The following is a 14135-nucleotide window of genomic DNA, read 5'->3' on the forward strand; positions in this document are numbered from 1 at the left end:
GTTCTTCAGTGATATAAGTAAATAGTCACACTAAGTAGGATAAAGACTACACAACTCATCAGTTCAGGTTTTGCCATCAAATGAGTCTGTGGTTTTTAGAACTTTCTGAATGGCAATTATGAAATCCTTAGTCCAATGTCAATCTGTTTTAAACACACAATCATATTCCTCTTAATACTTTCTAAGCCCCTTTTGTAATGCCCTCAAGTCTGATTTTTCCATGACCAATAGCAATGATGTTATCTCAGAGAAATGGATTGAGCCCCTCCTGACATTAAAACAAAATAGGCTTTAAATTAGGTGAGTTGGGGGTTGGGTGTGTTAATTTTGATAACTTGTTTAGGGGCCACACATTTTACAATACTTATTTTCTTAGACTCACAGTTATTCTGCCTCTGAACACAATTTTTAGTTTATTTTTGGCAGATAAAGAGCCACCAAAGACTTTTGAGATGGTGCTACCAGGTTATAACGAATGCATTATATATACAGACATTTATTAGCCAAACATTCATTTTAAGCAGGCACAAAAAAGTTCTCAAGCCAAGAAACAGAAGTAGAAATAATTCAACTGAATAACTGTACTGTTTCTGCTAGATCAAGATCTTTACAATATTTTGGAAAGATAATGAATAAATTTCCATGCAGAGAAAATAATCACAGCTCGAAAAATTACTAATTCAGCATACTTGAGATAATTATAATTCTACCTCATAATTCTTCAATGGGACTAGTTACACAAAAGAAACAGTGATGACTATGGCAAGCTTTCTACTGTTTCTCAACCACCCAAGAAATAAAAGCATTTAACACCAGCATAGCTTTGGACATGACTTAATTTTTACTTTTTTACTGCATTCATTATTTTAAACACAGTGGACACAACAGATTAGAAGTTGAGTTCATAAGACTTGTTAACATCCATATGCTTCAATTATGTAATACAGTTGAAATTTCATAGTTTATTTCTCTCCCTAAAGAAGTTGTTACAAACAAATCAGTATTGTACATATGACTATTACAAAAGCAAAAATTGTCTAGTCTTTTGGAAACTAAACTTGACAACTTAAAAGGAAAATTTAAGATACATAAAAATCCTGTGAATTTCATTATGAAGGGTGATGATCCTAGTGTACATAATAACTTACCCCCAACCCTAGGTTTTGTCAATGTTAGTTTCTGTAGAAGGGAGTAGTGTCAATGCAAGAGGTGCAAAAAATATTTTGGATGAAATGTAGATGCAAAATGTCATATTGCAGATAAGGAAATGACTATAAATCCCAAGCCACTAACTTATAAAATTATAAAACCCAAGGCATACAACCACCCTTGGCCAAAACAATAAAATATCCTATAGCTGAGGATATTAAGCCATCTTTCTTCTGTCTTTCCTCTGCCCTGAATGAACGTCACCCACCCTTCCCCCACTTAGATAACTCATACTTAAAAGGCTAAGTCACTTTCTCTCAAGGCCTTCCCTGAGCCAACTTAAATCAGGTCCCTTAAGTACTCTGAGCATGTAACACTTCTCTCAGGACTTCCCTGGTGGCAAAGTGGTTAAGAATCTACCTGCTAATGCAGGGGACATGGGTTCAATCCCTGGTCCGGGAAGATCCCACATGCCGCGGAGCAGCTAAGCCCGTGTGTCACAGCTACTGAGAATTCGCTCTAGATCCCGCGAGCTACAACTACTGAGTCCACGCGCCGCAACTACTGAAGCCTGCGCGCCTAGAGCCCGTGCTCCTCAACAAGAGAAGCCACCGCAATAAGAAGCCCGTGCACCGCAACGAAGAGTAGCCCCCACTCGCCGCCAACTAGAGAAAGCCCGCGCACAGCAACGAAGACCCAACGCAGCCAAAAATAAATACTTAAAATAAATAAATTTATTTTTGTTAAATTAGCATTAAAAAAAATTTCTCTCTACTTCACTCGTCACACCCCCTCCAAACTTTCTTCCTGCCAAACTCCAGTTAGTGTAAGAATCACCTCTTATTCACCATTGTTGGACAAGCACAGGCACAAGCATGTAACAGTTAAGTGTTCAAATAACCAATTCCAAAAAATACATTTCCCAGAGCAAAGAAGCTTATATAACCAATTTGCTCCATGCAAATTTTTAAAAGAAAACAAGTTACAAGATTAGCTGTGTACACCAATGGTGAGCTACCTCCTGAGACACAGTTGTAGTAGTTTAAGAATTCACCCTCATAGAATTACAGAAACCCCTCATATAATCAGGAACTTCAATCACCTGTAACAATGAGTGTTAAAACTCAGATCCTATGATCTTATTTGCTCTAATTTTACACAACTCTGCAAGTCTAACTGGCCAGTAGCTCAGTTCACAGTAGTTTAGAAAAATGCATGCTTGGCTGAGAAAGAGGTGTAGCCTATGACATGAAAGTAGAAAACCCTGTAAATCAGGCTTGGAAACGTAAAATGGGGAGGGAGGGAAGTGCCATTCAGGCCAGGCCAGAGTCCTAAAGCAGTGCAACATACTCCAAGGACAGACCTTAAAAATCCTCTAGGAGGGGACTTCCCTGGTGGTCCAGTGGGTAAGACTCCAAGCTCCCAATGCAGGGGGCCCGGGTTCCATCCCTGGTCAGGGAACTAGATCCTGCATGCATGACACAACTAAGAAGTCTGCATGCCGCAACTAAAGATCCCACATGGCGCAACTAGACCCGGCACAACCAAAATAAATATTTAAATAAATATTAAAAAAAACATCCTTTAGTTGCAAAGACCTCAATCATTATGCAGGGAAGCTTAAGGCCCAGATACTATAAGAGAAAATGAAGACATTCACTACAGGAATAAAACAAGTTCTAAAGCTTAAAGATGCAAGCTTCAGTTATCCAGAACACAAAGACACTATTTCAGTGGTTTAGGATCTCAAATTTTCTACAGGAGCCATACTTCCTGTACATAAATACACATGAATGAAAGTTTACAGGATGCCCTACAATGCACCCTCCTGAAGCAAAGCTATCAGGACTATAAAACAGAAAATAAAAGTCAAAATTCAGCCTTTTCTTCAGATAGTCCTAAAAGTAACAACCAAACCAGAATCAGATTTTTGTTCAAACAATAAACCTGGTTGAAAGGAAGTGTAGATTTTTCATAAGCACTCCCTTCTCCAGTACCCTCCTCCATTCCACTGCTTTGGTCCTTTGTTAAAATACACATACAAATGAACAGAATACATACTACTTCCTTAAGTCAGAGGAAGAAACTGTGTTTCAGTGCAATGGGCAGAAATCTGTCCTATCAACTCCAGGTTCACCCATACCTAGCACTGTGACTAGCACAATGGAAACACCATTAAACACTTGGGAAAGTAAGTTGAAAACATAAAGCCATTTATTTTGTTTATGGACTACATTGGAAACCTCTGGCAAGGAGGTGCGAACTACCATCTGTCCATTTGCTCATAATGAGCTTGAGCCTGGTACTATCAACATTATTTGGCCATCCTGATCAAGCAGTTGCCAAGGGTCAATGTCAGTTCAAAGGCCCTTGGAGACCAAGAGCAGCAGGCCTAAGGTACATAATAAGGGCAAGCAGAGGAGAACAAGAAAGCCTCCAATATACTGCCAAGTGGGAATCATCCCAGACTGAAATTCTTTGTGGGGTAGGGGGGAAAGAAACACTCCTGAGGGAACATACCTTCTGGCTTCCTAAATAGGAGCATCATATCACTGACCTCAAAATGTAAAAATTTCAAGGTGAAACTTAAATATTGGGTCGACAAAAAAGTTCGTTCGGGTTTTCCCGTAAGATGTGATGGAAAACCCGAACGAACTGTTTGTCCAACCAACAGATGCAAAGAATCAGGATTTGACCTTGTGCAACCTTCTTCTCCACTTACACTGTCCCCAAGACAATGCCTGTCTGGAGAACTGACACATAGAGTAGAATGAACCAAAAGTCCCAAGCTGCCTAATGTCCTGTTGAGATGTTTCAGCAATGACAGTTCACAGACAGGCACTGTATTTTGGAATAAAAATCGCTATTCCTCTCAAGGTTCCACAACTAACAGACTGAAAACTCTTTAGGGTGGGGCCTGAACATCCATTTAAAAACCATTTTTTTTTAAATTGAGGTGAAATTCACAGAGTATAAAGTTAACCTTTTTAAAGTGTATAATTCAGTGATATTTAGTACATTCACAATGTTGTGCGACCCCCAATTCTAAGTTCCAAAACATGTTCATCACCACCAAAGAAAACCCCACACCCACATTAAGCAGTCAGTCCTCAGTTTCCCATGCCCCCAACACCTGGCAACCACCAATCTGCTTTGTCTCTACAGATTTACCTATTCTAGATACTTCATATAAGTGAAATCATACAATATGTGGCCTTTTGTGTCTGGCTTCTTTTACTTAGCATAATGCTTTCAAGGTTCATCCACACAGTAGCATGTATCAGTGCTTCATTTAAAAAAATAGCTGAATAATATTCCATTGTATGTATATACCATATTTGTTTATCCATTCACCTGTTGATGGACATTTTGATTATTTCCACTTTTTGGGTATTTGAATAGTACTATGAACTTTTTTTTTTTTTTTTGCGGTACGTGGGCCTCTCCCACTGCGGAGCACAGGTTCCAGACGCGCAGGCTCAGAGGCCATAACTCACGGGCCCAGCCGCTCCGCGGCATGTGGGATCTTCCCGGACCGGGGCACGAACCCATGTCCCCTGCATCAGCAGGTGGACTCTCAACCACTGCGCCACCAGGGAAGCCCTGCTATGAACATTTATGTGCAAGCATTTGTTTGAGTACCCGCTTTCAATTCTTTTAGTATGCACCTAGGAGTCGTAAGGTAATTCTGTATTTAGCTATTTGAGGAACAGCCAAACTATTTTCCACAGTGTATACTTTTAACTATCTTGCCAAATAATCAACAAGACCTATTGTTAAGGGGAAAGAATAGATGTATAACAGTGTGATGTGCATTAGTTTGTATATAAAAAAGGGACACAGTATCTCTAGAAGGATACATAAGAAACAGTTACTTGGTTTATACACAGGAAACAGGTACAAGGTTTTCTCTGAAGCAAGAACCTTGGGAGGCAGAGATGTGAGAAAGGCTTGTTTTCATGCTCTACCCCTTTTGCCTTGCAATGAATATACATGCTTTACCAACCCCTTGCTCTAAAATACCTTTAAAGCTCCAAAGGAAGCAATACTCTGAGAGACGGACTGCACTCTAGGACAGGAAGAATATACACTTTTTATTATAAACATTACTGTATGATTTTATTTTTACCTAGTGCATTTTCCCCCTTTTATTGTGGTAAAATATATATAACAAAATTTACTATCCTAACCACTTTTAAGCGTACAGTGCAGTGGTATTAAATACAGTCACACTGTTGTGCAACTATCACCACCATCTATCCCCGTAACTCTTTTCATCTTGTAATCTGAAACTCTATACCCACTGTACATTAACACCCCGCCCCCCAGTATTCTTCTTCCCCCGCCAGACCCTGGCAACCACCATTCCACTTTGTCTCTATGGTTTTGACTACTCTAAGTATCTCGTGTAAGTGGAATCATATAGTATTTGCCGTTTTGTGACTCGCTTACATCAGTTAGCATAATGTCCTCAAGATTCATCATGTTGTAGCACATTGCAGAATTTCCTTCCTTTTTAAGGCTAAATAACATTCCATTCTATGTATATACCATATTTTGCGTATCCATTCATTCATTGGATGGTAGACACTTGGGTTGCTTCCTTGTTATAGCTAATGGGAATAATGCTGCTATGAACACAGGTGTACAAATATCTCTTCAAGATCCTGCTTTTAATTATTTGGGATATAAACCCAGAACTGAAATTTCTGGATCAGATGGTAATTCTATTTTTAATTTATTGAGGAGCCTCTATATTGTTTTCCATAGTGGCTGTACCATTTTACATTCCTGAGAACACTTGGTGTTTTCTGTTTTTTTGATACTTGCAGCCATCCTAATGGGCGTGAGGTGGCACCTCACTGTAGTTCTGACTTGTAATTCACAGTCCCAACAAGAATAAAGTACATATATTGTTTTAAATAAAAAACTAGTTAAAAATAGAAAATGGTTTTTTTTCACTTTTATTGGAGTATAGTTGCTTTACAATGTTGTGTTAGTTTCTACTGTACAGCAAAGTGAATCAGCTATACGTATACATATATCCCCTCTTTTTTGGATTTCCTTCCTATTTAGGACATCACAGAGCACTGAGTAGAGTTCCCTGTGCTATACAGTAGGTTCTCATTAGTTATCTATTTTATACATAGTATCAGTAGCGTATATAAGTCAATCCCAATCTCCCAATTCATCCAACGCCCCCCTAAAAATAGAAAACCTTAAAGCCTCCCAAGGAAATGTTCTGTATCTTGACTGAGTGGCAATTACACAGGTGTATATATTTACCAAAACGTACTAAACTGTTATTTAAATAAGTACATTTTATTTATGCAAATTACACCTCAACAAAGGTGATTTTTAAAAAAGCCTCCTGAAGTAATTCCAACTTTAGGAACTGGATCCCATGTTTAGGAATAGCCAGGTTTGCGAACCACTGTTCCTAAGCAACAGGGATCCAGTAGAGAGGCCTGTTTATTTCCCCCCAAATTAATTCTTAGGGTGCTATCCCCCCTCCAAAAAAATCACCTTCCAGATTAGATTAAAGTGTGATTACTAGGTACTACAAACTGTAACTTGAATAGTGAAAGTTAAAGAACTGAACCTGCATGTCTGGCACTGGGGCTAAGTGCTTCTCTCTCACTGAACCCTCACAGCACTCTGTTACCCCATTTTACAGAGAAGGAACTGGGTTACAAAGGGGTAACATTACTATCCAGAGTCATAAGCTGTCAAGTATAAGAGCTAGTACTTAACTGTCAGTTCTCTCCAGAGAGCCCATGCTCTTACCTAAGATATTCTACTGCCTTCCTTTTCTGAACTTAAGACCTTCAAAAGATAAAGTCTCCTTTGAATAACTTTAAAAGTTAAACAAAAGACTTCATCCAGAAAATAACTTTCCCACAAAAAACTCTAAACGCCAGTGTTTCCAACCAAACTGCCAAATCATGTAATAAAATTATCTCGTGACAAAAAACTGTACTGTTACAACATTAAATATCCACCTTAAACGTACTTCCTTCCTTAGGCCTCAAAACCTAAATAACAAATAATAGGGTGACCTAAAGGTACACTGGAAGAGTGGCCAAACATTTGCTCTCTGGGCCCATGGAAGAGGCACCAGGGGACAACTCATCTGCACTATATCAACTGAGACACAACTGCCATGGGAATAAGGTAAAAATAGCAGTGTACATATAACAAAAGTAGAACTTTCAACCATATGCTTAAAATCAAAGCACAAACAATTTTTTACAGTAATGGAATTGGGTCTCTGTATTTTACAGCAGCTAGGAACTTCAGAAAATAAAAACCTATCTTCTTTTATCCCTCTTCTTGCAAAAAACACATCAGTTTTTATGTGGGAACTGCTTCTGGGGCCTACTATTAAACTGATGAAGTGGTTCAAAACATTTTCCCGTTAAGTTTTAGGGCCTTCTGTCTTAGGGACTATGGTAAGGATGCAAGCTTAGCAAAATTGGAAAACTTAATTAATGTAAAATATAATTTCTAAAGAATAAGCCTGGGGCTTCTCTGGTGGCACAGTGGTTGAGAGTCCGCCTGATGATGCAGGGGACACGGGTTCGTGCCCCGGTCCAGGAAGATCCCACATGCCGCGGAGCGGCTGGGCCCGTGAGCCATGGCCGCTGAGCCTGTGTGTCCGGAGCCTGTGCTCCGCAACGGGAGAGGCCACAACAGTGAGAGGGCCGCGTACCGCAAAAAAAAAAAAAAAATGATGGTAAAATCTAAGCCCAACATACTAACTCCTATAGTTAAACAAACAAAAGAAAAGAAAATGAAAACAAGAAACACGTGTTCCTCCTATTCAGTCAGGTGGCAGTAAAGAAATTCATGTAACTTTAAGCTTCCTATTAAAATCTTCATCACTCTGAAAGCAAATGGTCACTATATAAATACAATGCACTGATATCCTGAAAGAAAAATATACTTGAAGAATCTACCAGAGTTAGAACAAGTATTTCCAACAAGGGAGAAAACTAATATGCATTGAGCATTGTACTCTTCACATATTATTTCATCTACAATTCCTATGAAATGGAAATCTTCATTTCACAGATGTAGGTGCTGAGGCTCAAAGAAATAAAATAACCTGCTTAAAGACAGACAGACAGATAGATACATAGATAGATAGATAGACAGACAGACAGGCAGGCAGGCAGGCAGGCAGGCAGGCAAGCAGGAGGCAGGCAGGCAGGCAGGCAGGAGGCAGGCAGGCACACTGTCTGGCAGAATTCTTTTGTAATTACAGGGCCATCAGCCTTTCTGGTGAAAGAAATCTGATGTAAGCAAACTTACAGAGCAAAAGCATAACCTTATTTTTGTTTTTAACTCAGTAATGTCAAAAATGAACAACTGAGAAAACAACTTTGAAATGCAGTCTGCCCTCTTTTAAGAGAGGCCATCAATCAAACCACCCTAATGCATCACTCGAACCTGCTGAAAGAATTTCAAGCCTCATGGAACTGCAACAGAGTATCACGCCCAGTGGTGCTAGACCAGTTGCTGTCCTATGCCCAGCAGTTGCACTGGGCTAATCTCTTGCCATGGATCATCAGTATTCCCTACCAGAATAAAAATGAGCAGCGCTATTAATGTTTTTGTGATTATTAACCCCTGACGTGCTTTCCACTTTCTCGTCAGTGATATTGAGAAAAGCACATGAAATGATTCAAAATGTTCATGTTTTTAGGAATAAAGACATTGTAAAACAAAGAAAAAACTACCTGAGGGCAGGGACCTTCTTTGTTTTCTTCAAATGTGTCCCAGAACAGCACCTGCATATAGTAACTACTTGTTCAATGAATGAATAATGACAAGCTAGCTTGGCCATTCCTTTTACGATGCCAACCGTTAAGTTCAAAGCCAACCATAAGTTCAAAGCCAACCAAAACCACTACCGTTATATGACTTCCCTGCCAGGTAGCCTATCTCATCAAATGAGAATATTCATACTCTTAACAGCTCACTTCTTTATATACAGAGGTCCCTCAGACCCAAGGAGAACAAGAAGTAGTAGTCAAAATGGTACCAAACCAGGATACTTACATGGTATCAATAAAATTAAGATGATTCTATTTCCTTTATTTGTAATCGGTTTAAAATATCTGAACAGCCCCTGGATGGGCTATTACACCTGCTCTTAACATTCCTCTCAATGCTGACTCCTCTGGTAAGAAGGATTGTCCTCCAATCCTCATTCTCTGGTTGAATTATTTTCTACTGATAATTAGACATACCCAAAGCACAGGCTGTGCACAAACTATAAGATGACCAAACTACTCTACAGAAAAAACAAAAACTTAAAGAAATTTAAAAACAGAAGAATTAAGATGGGAGTGATCCAGAAGCGAGAGAAGTATGTGTATAATATGGTAAATACATCTCCTTAAAGATTAAGAGGTTAGGAAATGTATCTTCATCTAAGAAGAAAAATATTGCTTAGAATAGAAATAGGAAGTTAGAGGAGTATCTTATAGAGAGAGGTTGGAAAATAAGACCAGAGAGAAAAGTTATGGAGTAAGATAACGATCTCAAGATTGGTGGAAAAGAAAATCATTAATAGTATTGCACCCACATTTCCTTAGAACTTACATTAATATATAATATATAATAATTATTTCTCTTCCATGGAGGAAGGGGAATGAAAGCTATTTACATACCTTACAAATGTGCTGCAAGACCCACAGCCTGTGTGGCAGAAGTTCTACAAAGTGCCTTGAACTTCTCAGATGAAAGGTACTATAAACACATTAAAAAAAAAAATCAGGAATTATGTCTATTCATTTCACAAAGAAAAAAACAAAAGCACAGGATGTAAAATGGGCTTGCCCAAAGTTCTGTTAAGTAATTCAGAATCCAGAAGGGGGAAAGGCACAGAATTTAATTTTTACTGACACAGCATAAAATTTACCACTTTTAAACGTTTTGGCCTCCTTCACTTAACAAAATGCACACTATCAACTTTATTTTCTGAGTATTACAAATTAATGGTGCCCTTTTAAAAGCAAAAATCAAAAGCAGATGAATCCTACGCAAATTAATTTCCCAACATTATAAACATTTAACACACAGCATTACAAACACACAGCAAAGTTAAAAGAATTTTACAGCGAACACCTGTATGCCTACCACCCAGCCTACCATGAACATCTGAATGACCTGCTTTATCAAATTACATTTCCTTTTTAATACAGGCATTACACAGAAATTAAAGACAACAGTCAGAAAATCAATGGATTCAAAAAACAGGTTGAAATCATTAGATTAAGGACATGAATAATATTAGGAAATCCTTCTGATACCTTTGTCAGAAATGGTCAGTATTAGTTTACTGTTTAAAGTCAAAATGGACTCAGATCTACCCCCTACTCTTGGTTAATGATTCTAATTGTTTAATATCAGATCGGATCATTATCCTGATTTTTTTTTTAAATCTGATGATTAAAAAAAAATCCAAAGAACTTCCCATGTCCTAAAAGGTCCTACATGATGTGGTCCCTGCCCACCTCTCTAATTTCATTTTACCTCCCACTTTTCCCTTCACTCCACTCCAAACTTATTTCATCGGCTGCTTATGTTCTCCTCTTTCCCTTTACTTGAATATTAAATAAGATGCTATCATAAATATGCTTAAGCACATTTACTTTACCCACCCACTTAAAAAAAAAAAATCAAGCTCAATCTGGTATCAACTGCAAACTGGCTCCAATTTAACAGAGTATCTCATATTTTGATGATTATTAGCTATAAACATGTATTCATAATCATCTGGAGGAAGTACCAATAAACTCAGACCAACACCCAGAATGAGTAGCTTCAATGTCTATCTGATTTTCAGTCACATGACTACCATAATTATGAGTATACAAGGACTTAATACTTCAGCACCACAGATTAAAAATGAATCACTTGAAATAAACACTTGAAATAGGAATTTTACAGTAATTACTAACTTTGTACTGAGAATTTTAATTTATTAATCTCACAAGTACTTAACAATGAGCATGTCCCCAAAGAGCACACTATAGTGAGACACATTAACACAAGTTTAAAATTTGGTTATCTTAATGTGAAGGTACAAGCAAATAGTTCTACAGGCCAGGTGCATAAAGGAATAAACTTAAGTCGTAAGGGAAGACGAAATACCTTTAGGGACCTTTTAAAACTGCAAATATATGTGATTAAAATCCAGTGATTATGTACCATTTATCATTATCTCTAGTAGCCACAATGCAATTAAACCCGAGGTGCTGTCTATAGAAGCCCAGCAAGCCCAAATTTGTGCTCTTACAAGTTGAAATATCAGTCTTTCTTCTGCCAAAGTTAACGTGACTCTCTCAGCTCCAGGACAATAAAGAAGGCCCAAAGTAGCAACCCACCTTCTCCAGTCACAGCGTGGACTCCACCCTATAGACAAGAAACACCTGAAGATCTACCTGTTTTTACTCTAATAACTTACACCCCCACATGACCAGGTTAAAGTTTTAAAAGGAGTTAACTGACAAACAAGGAATCAGGACTGAAAATACTCCAGCAAAACCACCACCACATACATATACACAGGAAACTATATTCTCAATATATACTGTTTCTCTCCATCCCACCTCAAATCAATAGTCAAAAGAGCCCACAGTTGCCCGATAACATCTTATCAGGGCCTAACTATGTTGGATTTGGAGCAGGGGAGTCTAGGCCTGCCTGTGGAAGAAGCTGGGTCCCTCAAGAAGACCAAAACACCTCACAGCAAGAACTAGCCCAAGCAGAGACCCTGTATATTCATTTACCTATTTCAATCAACTGCTGTAGGACCATCCAAATTACAGAAAGGAGAGTAAAAGCTTAAGAACTGAAATTTGCTTGGAAAAATTTTCAGATTCTCCCAATACATGAAAAATCAACAATACATAAATGAAGAAACAGTTGGAATAAGTTGAAAGTCCTGAATTTTAGCTGACTCTAAGCAAGCTGTTTGGGAGTACATGGAGAAGATCTTACAGTGAAAATAGTTCTGGCTGGCACCTGACTAGACATATGACCTTGGGAAATTTACTTAAGTCTCTGGGACTCAGTTTCTCATCTGCAAATGGGGTTGGACTACAAGTCCTAAAGATTCCTTTCAGGTCTAAAATTCTTGATCAGTGAAAAAGTCAGTGGATTCCTACTCTCTTCTTCCCTCTAGTACAGATATTTATGAGAACAGAGGCTATAAGTCTAGGACTAGACTTTGACTAAAACCAAGTTCCATCTTACATATATTTTTTGTTTGTTTTCTTCATCTTATATATTTTATGTCCCCAAGAGCCACTAGTGCTCTAAAAAAGTAAATAGAATTACTCAAGACAATTTATCAAAAGAAATCCCTCAAGTTATCCTTTACAATTAAGAATTAATCTTCTATTTCAGTCCAAACAATGTCACTTGTGCCAAATGCTCAAAGCAGCATCTCTCCCAATTTAGCCATGTCTAAAGTGACAATCAGGCAATGGTACATAAGCATTACACATCTGGGTGTGTGACACCAAGTGGCGGAAAAATTCTCACCACATACAACATTTAAAAGAATTTTTAAAGTATTTTTCCCCCTTCAGATCTGGCAGGAGTATAATCTGATCACACATCTGCAAGAAACATTTACTTCAATAAACTGTCTTAAACACAAAAAGAATCAAACGAGTTACCAACAGAAGTAAAAATTTAAAATAAGGATCATTAAGAAACACAAGTGAAACCAACTCTGGGAAAAAGAATGCCAACTTTCTATCATAAATTACTAAACATGGTTTTGACCAAATCAATTTGAGTGCAAATAGTACTATTTAGTGAACGTGTAACTGGATCCAACAGGTAACTAAGGACAGATGTCCAGGTGATTCCTAATCAAGGCAGTAATTTAGACTAAGCAAAATTGCAAATTAATACTTTATTTTGATGACACACAGTTTAAATCATGAAAAAATGTTCCTTTCAACTGGAAAATTCCCTTCTTTTAAATACCGAAGAATTCTAACCCTTAAGATTTCAACACTATATTTTACTTACACAATCTCAAAGCATACTGCATTAAAAACGAAAATACCCAAAACATAACTGGACTTCACGCAGTATAAAACGGTGATTCATGTTTCATGTTAAACGTAAAAGCCAAAATGGAGTTGTAAAGAGTTTCTTTCCTATTTCAACTCCAACAGCCACGCGCGCTTCACAGGGGCCGGCTGCCCAGCAGCTCGTGGGGCCCAGCTTAGAGCCCCCGCCCTGCCCGGCGCGGCCCTAGGAGAGGAAGCGACAGGGACCGAGAGCTGGCGGGCGGCTTGGGCTCCAGCAGGCCTGGCCGGGCGGGGGAAGGGGCGCGGGAGGCCGCGGGGCGCGCTTCCGGGGACTGCGCGGGCGGGGCCGTCGCTTCTGGAAGCGGGGCCTGGGTCCCCGGCCTGGGGTCAGGGTCAGGGGCCAGGGTCCTAGTGCTGCCGGCCGAGAGCAGCAGGTGGGGCGCGGCCACGGCGGGGCGGCGGCTGGCGGGCGGCCGGAAGAGTGCCGGGCGGGCGGGCCCGGGGCACCGCGGCGCCAGGAGGGAACCCTCTCGCTCACCTCAGGCGACGACTCCGAGTCCGGCCTCTCCGCGCCGAGGACTCCCGTCCGCGACTCGCAAGCTCGAAGACTACGGCGGGTGGCTGAAGAGGCTGCGGCGGACTAACGAGAGAACCGACGGAGAGCAACGGGCGGGGAGCGCGAGAAAGCAAGAGCGGGCGGCGACGGCGGCGGGAGGGCGGGGAGAGACGTGCGCGCCCCCGTGTGCCCAGCGGGCTCGAGCCGGCCCCAGTCGCGGCCCCGCGCACGCGCGCGCACTCCCTGCTCAGCCACGATTGCTTAGGAGCGTGTCCACACCCTAAAAGCAAGACTCTTAACCAATCATTGCAGCCGCGTGGGGCATCATGGGAACTCCTGGGCTATAAAAGACCTGGTTGCTATTTTAT

At 39.9% G+C, this 14135-nt stretch overlaps 1 protein-coding gene across 1 annotated transcript in view; it reads right to left on the minus strand.

Annotated features, from left to right (window-relative positions):
* The window catches only part of RHOA (ras homolog family member A), a 51710-nt gene extending 37771 nt beyond the window's left edge, over positions 1–13939 (minus strand). Inside the window, exons 1-2 of the mRNA XM_060022491.1 lie at positions 13750–13939; positions 9828–9906 (exon numbers count right to left, since the gene is read on the minus strand). The gene's annotated coding sequence lies outside the window, so the exon portion shown is untranslated. The remainder of the gene's footprint in view (positions 1–9827; positions 9907–13749) is intronic.
* Between the last annotated feature and the right edge of the window lie 196 nt (positions 13940–14135).

The sequence above is a fragment of the Delphinus delphis genome, chromosome 10, assembly GCF_949987515.2.
Source record: "Delphinus delphis chromosome 10, mDelDel1.2, whole genome shotgun sequence".
In the NCBI taxonomy this organism is placed as follows: Eukaryota; Metazoa; Chordata; class Mammalia; order Artiodactyla; family Delphinidae; genus Delphinus; species Delphinus delphis.